General features: G+C 37.2%; 1 pseudogene; it reads right to left on the bottom strand.

The window, feature by feature from the left end:
- Positions 1–9,561: 9,561 nt before the first annotated feature.
- Positions 9,562–9,857, bottom strand: LOC147340708 (HIG1 domain family member 1C pseudogene; annotated as a pseudogene).
- Between the last annotated feature and the right edge of the window lie 223 nt (positions 9,858–10,080).

The raw sequence follows: 10,080 nt of genomic DNA on the forward strand, positions 1-10,080 counted from the left end.
GCTGTACTAGTTTGCATTCCCACCAATAGTGTAAGAGGGTTCCCTTTTCTCCACACCCTCTCCAGCATTTATTGCTTGTAGACTTTTGGATCACAGCCATTCCGACTGGCGTGAAATGGTACCTCATTGTGGTGTTGATTTGCATTTCTCTGATAATGAGTGATGTTGAGCATCTTTTCATGTGTTTGTTAGATATCTGTGTCTTCTTTGGAGAAATGTCTGTTTAGTTCTTTGGCCCATTTTTTGATGGGGTCGTTTATTTTTCTGGAATTGAGCTACAGGAGTTGCTTGTATATTTTTGAGATTAGTTGTTTGTCAATTGCTTCATTTGCTATTATTTTCTCCCATTCTGAAGGCTGTCTTTTCACCTTGCTTATAGTTTCTTTTGTTCTGCAGAAGCTTTTAATTTTAATTAGATCTCATTTGTCTATTTTTGCTTTTATTTCCAATATTCTGGAATGTGGGTCATAGAGGATCCTGCTGTGATGTATGTCAAAAAGTGTTTTGCCTATGTTCTCCTCTAAGATTTTTATAGTTTCTGGTCTTATGTTTAGATCTTTAATCCATTTTGAGTTTATTTTTGTGTATGCTGTTAGAAAGTGTTCTAGTTTCTTTCTATTACAAGTGGTTGACCAGTTTTCCCAGCACCACTTGTTAAAGAGATTGTCTTTTCTCCACTGTATATTCTTGCCTCCTTTGTCAAAGATAAGGTGCCCATAGGTGCATGGGTTTATCTATGGGCTTTCTATTTTGCCTTAACTTGTTTTAAGAAACATCCCTCCACATTGGGGATGAATCTTTTTCCAGTTCAAACTGACACTGGGGCTATACTCTTAGTGCACAAGCTCTCAGCTATTAAACAGCCCTTGCCTCTGAATACTTGGAGAAGGCGATGGCACCCCACTCCAGTACTCTTGCCTGGAGAATCCCATGGACGGAGGAGCCTGGGAGGCTGCAGTCATGGGGTCGCGAAGAGTTGGCATGACTGAGCAACTTCACTTTCACTTTTCACTTTCATGCATTGGAGAAGGAAATGGCAACCCACTCCAGTGTTATTGCCTGGAGAATCCCAGGAACGGGGGAGCCTGGTGGGCTGCTGTCTATGGGGTTGCACATAGTCGGACATGACCGAAGCGACTTAGCAGCAGCAGCAGCAGCAGCCTCTTAATACCACAATAGTTGAAATTGTGAGAATTTCTAAGGAACCTGAACGGATTCTTCTCTCTGAACCTATTCTCTTTTGTTTAGGTCCTTTGAGAGATACACATAATTGTCTCCTTAGTTCCTCTAATCCCATTCATTTATTAGTCTGAGACTTGTTAGAGAATCATCATATTAGAATTTCTCTCAAAAGGGATAAATAATTCTAGAGTCTGACAGCAGTCATCAAAGCAGCCAAACAGGTAAATTAAAGGAAACTTTCACTTTTTTTTATTTTTTTCTGGTAGTATTAAAGTAGATTCTGTAAACCATAATATTTTGTCCCTATTGAATCAACTACCATCTTCATGGGCAAAATCTCCAAATAATTTTTGCACAATTTATAACATACCTCCCATCAAGATTCAAATAGATCAGTCAAAACCTCTTTTCAAAATTCATCAATAACCTATGAGTAAAGAGTCTTTTTTTAAAATTTTTAAGTTGAAAGAAAATTGCTTTACAATATTGTGTTGATTTCTGCCATATAACAGCATGAATCAGCTGTACGTATACATATATCCCCTCCCTCTTGAACTTCCCTTCCACTTCCCCCATCCCACCCTTCTAGGCTGTCACAGAGTACCAGGTTGAGCTCCTTGTGTTTTACAGCAACTTCTCACTAGCTATGGATTTTACGGATGGCAATGTATATGTTTCAGTGCTACTCTTTCAATTCTTCTCACTCTCTCTTTCCCTCACTATGTCCACTAATCTCTTTTTTTTAATTTATTTATTTTAATTGGAGGCTAATTACCTCCAGTGTATGGGTTTTGCCATACATTGACATGAATCAGCCAGGGGTGTACATGTGTTCCCCATCCTGAACCCCCCTCCCACCTTATTTATTTCTCTGTCTTTAGTCTTGCCCTGAAAATAGGTTCATCAGTACCATGTTCTAGATTCCACATATATATATTAATATATGACATTTGCTTTTATCTTTCTGACTTACTTCACTCTGTATAACAGGTTAAGTCTATTATAAAACCTATAATAGATTACAAGGCTCAAGATCTCATTATTCCTTCTACTAGTCCCTGTAATACACTTATTTTACTAGTGAGAAAATCTAAAAGCTGAAGGAGGCGGTTTGTTCAAGATCTCTAAACAAAAAACAATATTGTTATTCCTTGACACTGTTGTTGCTAATCCTCATTTGCTGCTGCTGCAAATGGAAAAGACTCTGATGCTGGGAGGGATTGGGGGCAGGAGGAAGAGGGGATGACAGAGGATGAGATGGCTGGATGGCATCACCAACTCGATGGATGTGAGTTTGAGTCAACTCCAAGAGTTGGTGATGGACAGGGAGGCCTGGTGTGCTGCAGTTCGTGGGGTCGCAAATAGTCCCACATGCCTGAGCGACTGAACTGAACTGAACTTACCATTTTCCCAGTACCACTTATTGAAGAGGCCATCTTTTCTTCATTGCATATTCTTGCCTCCTTTTTCTTAGATTAAGTGACCATAGTTGTGTGGGTTTATCTCTGTGCTTTCTATTCTGTACCATTGATCTATACTTCTGTTTCATGCCAGTATACAAACCTCCATGAGATTTAAATGCACAAATCATTTAGTTCAAGGACATAAGGTAAAGCATATAGGAAACAAAGTATCCCTGGGGAGCAAATAGTACTATCTGTAAATGCAGATGTTTGGAGTTATTGGTCATAATATGCCAGGGCTGAGCACTGATCTTAAGTGACAGGTCCATGTAGTTCGAAACATTTTTTTTTTTTAATATGCAAGATACTCCAAACCATAGATCTCAATGTCTATGTATAGTATAGATTAATAAGTTGGGAAAATATAAAAATTGGAAAATAATAAAAAAAAAATACAAGATACCATTTTGAATCAGACATGAAAAGTGACAGACATGTTGAGAATGATTTTCAGATATTTAGTTTAGGTCCCTGGATAAATTTTGGCATCATAAATGAAGATGTAGATTATAGGAGGTAGAACAGGTTTTGAGTAAACATGGTGATTTCAATACTGGACATGTTAAAGAAGAGATGATCCCCTGGTATCAAGGTGGAAATAGCCAATATCCAGTTGGAAGTACATATGATGTTCATAAGATCCAGACTTTGGTAAAAAAAAAAAAAAAAAAAAAAAAGGAATGTATATATCATAACTACTCAGGGTCAGAAACTACAATAAATATCACATTAGCCAATAAATGTGGGTAGTGTTTTCTCAAACTATGCTACATTGCTTTCAATATTAAATTTGAAGAACAACTGAATCATTTTAACAATGTATTATTGTGGCAATATACAACAGGAATCTGTATATTACAGTGAAAATAGCATAAAACTTAAAACCATCTAACTAAATATGAATCTTATACCCTTCCAATTTTTAGCTCAAGATACTGGACAATTCAGTTAGCATCTCTGAACCTCAGATTCTTCATCTGAAAAATGTAGTTAATATATATTTATATCAATTTAGATTCATTTTACTTGAAAGTAACATAAAACACTAATTCAAACAGGTTAAACAATATGGGATGTATTATTTAACTTAAGAAAATATCCAAGGATAGTCTGGTTTTATGGAGAAGGAAATGGCAACCTCCTCCAGTATTCTTGCCTAGAGAATCCCATGGTCAGAGGAGCCTGGTGGGCTGCTGTCCATAGGGTCGCACAGAGTCGGACACGACTGAAGTGACTTAGCAGCAGTAGCACATGAATCAGCCACGGGTATACATGTGTCCCCCATTCTGAACCCCCTCCCACCTCCCTTCCCATCCCATCCCTCAGGGTCATCCCGGTGCACCAGCCCTGAGTACCCTCTCTCATGTATCGAACCCAGACTGGTGTTCTGTTTCACAGATAATATACATGTTTCAATGCTATTCTCTCAAATCATCCCACCGTCACCTTCTCTCACAGAGTCCACAATTCTGTTATTTACATCTGTATCTCTTTTGCTGTCTCGCATATAGGGTCATTGTTACCATCTTTTTAAATTCTGTATATATGCGTTAATATACAGTATTGGTGTTTTTTTCTGACTTACTTCACTCTGTATAATAGGCTCCAATTTCATCCACCTCAACAGAACTGATTCAAGGACATTCTTTTTAATAGATGAGTAATATTCCATTGTATATATGTACCGCTACTTTCTTATCTATTCATCTGCAAATGGATATCTAGGTTGCTTCCATGTCCTTGCTATTGTAAATAGTGCTTCAGTGAAAATTGGGGTATATGTGTCTCTTTCAATTCAGGTTTCCTCAGTATGCATGCTCAGCAGTGGGATTGCTGGGTCATATGGCAGTTCTATTTCCAGTTTTTTAAGGAGTCTCCACACTGTTCTCCATAGTGGCTGTTTCCATTCCCACCAACAGTGTAAGAGTGTTCCTTTTTCTCCAAACCCTCTCTAGCATTTATTGTTTGTAGGCTTTTTGAGAGCAGCCATTCTGACCGGCGTGAGATGGTACCTCATTGTGGTTTTGATTTGCATTTCTCTGATAATGAGTGATGATGAGCATCTTTTCATGTGTTTATTAGCCATCTGTATGTCTTCTTTGGAGAAATGTCTGTTTAGTTCTTTGGCCCATTTTTTGATTGGTCACTTATTTTTCTGGTATTGAGCTGCAGGAGTTGCTTGCATATTTTTGAGATTAATTGTCAGTTGCCTCATTTGCTATTATTTTCTCCCATTCTGAAGGCTGTCTTTTCATCTTGCTTATAGTTTTCTTTGTTGTGCAAAAGCTTTTAAGTTTAATTAGATCTCATTTGTTTATTTTTGCTTTTATTTCCATTACTCTGGGAGGTAGGTCATAGAGGATCCTTCTATGATTTATGTCAGAGAGTGTTTTGCCTATGTTTTCTTCCAGGAGTTTTATAGTTTCTCATCTTAGATTTAGATTGTTAATCCATTTTGAGTTTATTTTTGTGTACGGTGTTAGAAAGTGTTCTAGTTTCATTCTTTTACAAGTGGTTGGCCAGTTTTCCCAGCACCACTTGTTAAAGACTTATTCTTTATATGCTTTTTTTTTTTTTTTCCTGGCTCTGGCTCCTTAAATTAGACAAGCACCACAGAAGTAAGGAAAAAATCAGATCATACACAGATTTTTTTGAATTTTCTGCCTTGACTGTCTTGAATAAGTACAAAATCAAGAATCTTCTGACTTCAACCTAAAATTCATCTAATTCAATTTTTGCGTTAACTGCCTACAAGACCCTTGAAGAAGTTTAGGGTTTTGAGTTAGAAGGTTAAGTGCTATTTCAACATGATTTTTTGCACTATGGCTAACTGCTACACTCAGTGGATACAACCTCTCTTATGTGACAGCCAAGAAGTTCGGATATGACCACGGAAATAAAAGATGTTAAATTATCTGCTCAGGAGGAAGTCACAAATACTAGAACTCAAAGTTCTTTATAGTTGAGTGAGGTTATAACAATAAACCAATTTAACATGTTGGTAAGCAAAACAAAAGAACAAAACTCTTCTGAAAACACTAGCCTTATACCTTCACTGAAACAACTGTCATATCAAATAGACTGAGTGGGATGACTTCTACAAAGTACCTTGGGAAAATCTCAATAAGTGTAATTTTCTGAAATGAAGATCACTGTGATATTTACCCACAGTCTGAAAAAGTGAAAAATGTATAATGCTTCTGGTGAGTTCACTTTGCTAAAATGCTCATTATTGTTTGCAACTTCATCACACTGTGCTGCTACTGCTGCTAAGTCGCTTCAGTCGTGTCCGATTCTGTGTGACCCCATAGACAGCAGCCCACCAGGCTCCCCTGTCCCTGGGATTCTCCTGCAAGAACACTGGAGTGGATTGCCATTTCCTTCTCCAATGCAGGAAAGTGAAAAGTGAAAGTGAAGACGCTCAGTCGTGTCCGACTCTTCGCGACCCCATGGACTGCAGCCTACCAGGCTCATCCATCCATGGGATTTTCCAGGCTAGAGTACTAGAGTGGGTTGCCATTGCCTTCTCCACATCACACTGTGCTAGTGGAATTAATTTTTAAGTGTGGTATCATTAAAGATTAATAGGTAACTTGTATGAGTCCCATTGATATCTTATTTATTTTTGTTTGTGCTGCGTCTTTGTTTCTGCACAGGTTTTTCTCTAGTTGTGGCTAGCAGAGACTACTCTCTAGTAGCAGTGCACAGGCTTCTCATTGTGATTTCTCTTGTTGCAGAGCATGGGCCTACAGGCTTCAGTAATTGCAAAATATGGGTCAGTAGTTGCAGCTCCTGGGCTCTAGAGCACAGGCTCAATAGTTGTGGCACACCTGCTTACTTTCTCCATCGCATTCAGGATCTTCTCAGATCAGGGACTGAATCTGTGTCTCTTGCATTGGCATGTGGATTCTTTACCACTGAGCCAGCAGGGAAGCCCCCTATTGATAATATAAGAATTCAATGAGATAGCACATTAAACTATCTTGAATAAGCATGGTGGTCGTGGTTTAGTCACTAAATCATTTCTGACTCTTACAACCCATGGACTGTAGCCTACTAGGCTTCTTTGTCCATGAAATTTCCCAGGCAAGAATACTGGAGTAGGTTGCCACTTCCTTCTTCAGGGGATCTTCCCAACCCATGGATCGAACCCAGGTCTCCTGCATTACAAGTGGTTTCTTTATCAACTGAGCCACCTACTATATAGTAAATGTTCAGTACTTTTTTTTCCCCTAAGATCATTTAAATTGGGAAAGTTTTATTTTACCCCATTATTAATAGTTATTGTAATTACTGAGTGAACAAAATTTAGAGGCTTATTAATCTAAGATGTAAAGAAGGAGTTACAAAATGAAAATCAAGGCAATTCTGTTAACTTTCCAGCAACAACAAAGGCATCTTTAGAGTAAATGACCCTTTTGCAGAGCTGATCCAGACTTAGTCTTCCTCAGAAGGCAAAGTTATTCCTTTTTGCTAGCCTGGGATATTCTGGGGAACTTCTAAATTAGCCAGTATTAAAATTGAATCCACCTAGAAAATTTCAGAAACCACAGGTTCCTCTGCTAAAATAGAAAGTAGACAGTAGACACAGAGGAAGAAGACCTAATGAATTTACTTTTTCTATCTGGGGAAGCAAAGATTTAATACATTTTTTTTTCTTTCCTCCATTTAATGCTTCTTATAAACTCCAGGAGATAAGAAGGTACTCTTAATTATTTGAGCTTGGAGGATTTTAGGGGATATGTGTCCTTTTATTCAAGTGAAAAAATAAGAGAAAGTTCACCTCTGACCTTACAGGCAGTACAAAATTGACCTCAATAACAGTCCACAACCCAGGAAGGTATAATTTAAAACAACTAAGGTGACAAATAACTTCCAACATATCTGTTTTAACTTGCTAATCTGCCTGTACTTTTCTTTTTATATACATACACAGAATGTCACATTTAAAATTAATATTTTTACACAGCTTGCATCATTCATGCAGATGCCCTAGTAAGAATAATTAAATATATTCTTTGTGGGAGGATTTTTTTCTCTCTTATTCTTTCACTTTCTGTGAAACATCTGTGTGTGATCCTCCTAAAAATTAGGTCTAGCTAGTTAGTTCACAAACATAAGATGAAAGTCCTCTGTGCCATATTATATATATATTCAATTGTAATGCTTTTATTTGTAAAGCATGCCACTTAGTAATTGATTGACTTATGATTTGGGGGTAGGAAATGATGAAACTGGCCCAGCAAAGTAATTTGGGAACACAGAAATTATGGCAATAGGAACAATTCAGAGTAGTACTGAACTTATCCCAGGGGTCCATGGCTGCTAGTCTATCATTACTCTTCAGTAGTAATTCTTTTCTTCAGGAAAAAAAACAATCTTGAAATCATTAATTACATTAAAAAATAATTTACTAGTCATTTTTTTTTTTTTTACAGACACAGAATAATCCCTATTCCTTAATGTTATCCATATGATTCTTTACCATCTGGAATTACTTCATGGCCAAGCTCAAGTCACACTTTGTTCAGAAAGCCTTCCCTGACTACTTCAACCTACATTGCCCTTTCTTCATTGAACATCCATGACACTGATCACCTAAGCCTCATCTTTGATTTTTCATATAATACCATGCCTGTGAAATTGGCTTAGGCTGATTCATCAACAGTTCAGTACCTATTAATGCATAATTATCTCTCTTTACATATGGTGTAATTACATTAAGGATAAGGTTCATATTACATGTTTCTTTGTGTCTCACAGCACATAGCCCAGGACCATGACTGCAGTGTTCACTTAGTAAATGTGTGTTAAATGCATGTGGAATAAATGTCACATTGTTAGATATAAAGTTTGTTTAATTGTTTTGCCGTTTACAATCTAACATTTTAACTGATAACAAAGGTCTTATTTTGTGATAACTTTCTAATTTCTTTTCAGGAATAATATGGGTTTAGAATCCATTTTTTTAAACTACCAGAAACTATGTATTATCTACTTATTCACAAGCTTTCTAAGATGATACTAAGTAAGAAATATTGACACTGGTAACTTGAAATGCATCTTTCTGTATATCAACTGAAACTTATTCTAAATGAGATGTATGTGACAATGTACAATGTATTAGGTATCAACAATGAGAAAAATATAGCTGTTTTTAAGTCCTTTGTCATCTCTTCATTTTCTCCTGGAAATTTAGGAAAATACTATAATGGCTTATACAAATCAAAGACTTGCTTATCATTGGCACTTACCGTTTGTGCTCAATTATAACTAACACAACAAATCTAGTCTCTCCTACATATTACTCTAAGTATAATTTTTGTATTAGAATGGAGACAATCTATCCAAATTTTCCTATGAGTGTATAACACAAGACAGCAAGCCACCACCTATGGTAGCTTTCTTAAAAAGTAGTCTACAGTTTCTGTACTGCATCTGTTTGTTTTTTTTTTTTTTTTTTTGAGTTGACTATTTATGATTGTTGATTTGGAAGTCAACATCTTAAACAATTGAAGGCTATGAGAATTATGGCTGAAACTTTGGCATTATAATTTGCTACATATTGAAAATTCATTTTTTGTTAGTACTTTTCAGAAGGCTTCTTATTTTTCTTGTGTTTAGCTTCATTTTTGGAGAAGGCAATGGCACCCCACTCCAGTACTCTTGCCTGGAAAATCCCATGGATGGAGGAGCCTGGTAGGCTGCAGTCCATGGGGTCGCTAAGAGTCGGACATGACTGAGTGACTTCACTTTCACTTTTCACTTTCATGCATCGGAGAAGGCAATGACACCCCACTCCAGTACTCTTGCTTGGAGAATCCCAGGGATTGGGTAGCCTGGTGGGCTGCCATCTATGGGGTTGCACAAAGTCAGACAGGACTGAAGTGACTTAGCAGCAGCAGCAGCAGCAGCTTCATTTTTTGGACCCATTGAAGAATTGAGGTCTAATGTAGTCCTTGCACATAGAGTAGAGAACACCTAGAGTCACAGCTCCTACAACAAATTCTTGGGCAGCAACTCTCATGTGAATAAGATGAATGAATATTTTCTGATCTTTTCTGTATTTTAACTTGTAAAGACACCATAGGACACCACAGTCATAAAGCCTTCTATCCCTACAAGGACGAAGGAGGAGTCTCTAGATTCCCTGATCAGTCAGGATAACTGGCCTTCGTCCTCATCTGCTGATCATGGGTTATCTGAAGACATTTTTCTCTCTAATAACATGTACCAGGTGCTACACTAGTCAATGGAAATAATCTTCCTTGTCTGCACAGGATGAATGAGGAAACCAGCAAGAGCAAGTATAATCACAATCAACATGACCTGGAAGTATCTGTTTGATATAATGACACATTTTAGATATTTTAATAAGTATACTTATTAAAATAAGTTTTGGAAAAGCTTTAATGTGATATAACTTAGAGAATTC

The sequence above is a fragment of the Bos grunniens genome, chromosome X (genome assembly GCF_055505025.1).
Source record: "Bos grunniens cultivar Pamir isolate PY7600 chromosome X, Bosgru_T2T1.0, whole genome shotgun sequence".
NCBI classification, from domain to species: Eukaryota; Metazoa; Chordata; class Mammalia; order Artiodactyla; family Bovidae; genus Bos; species Bos grunniens.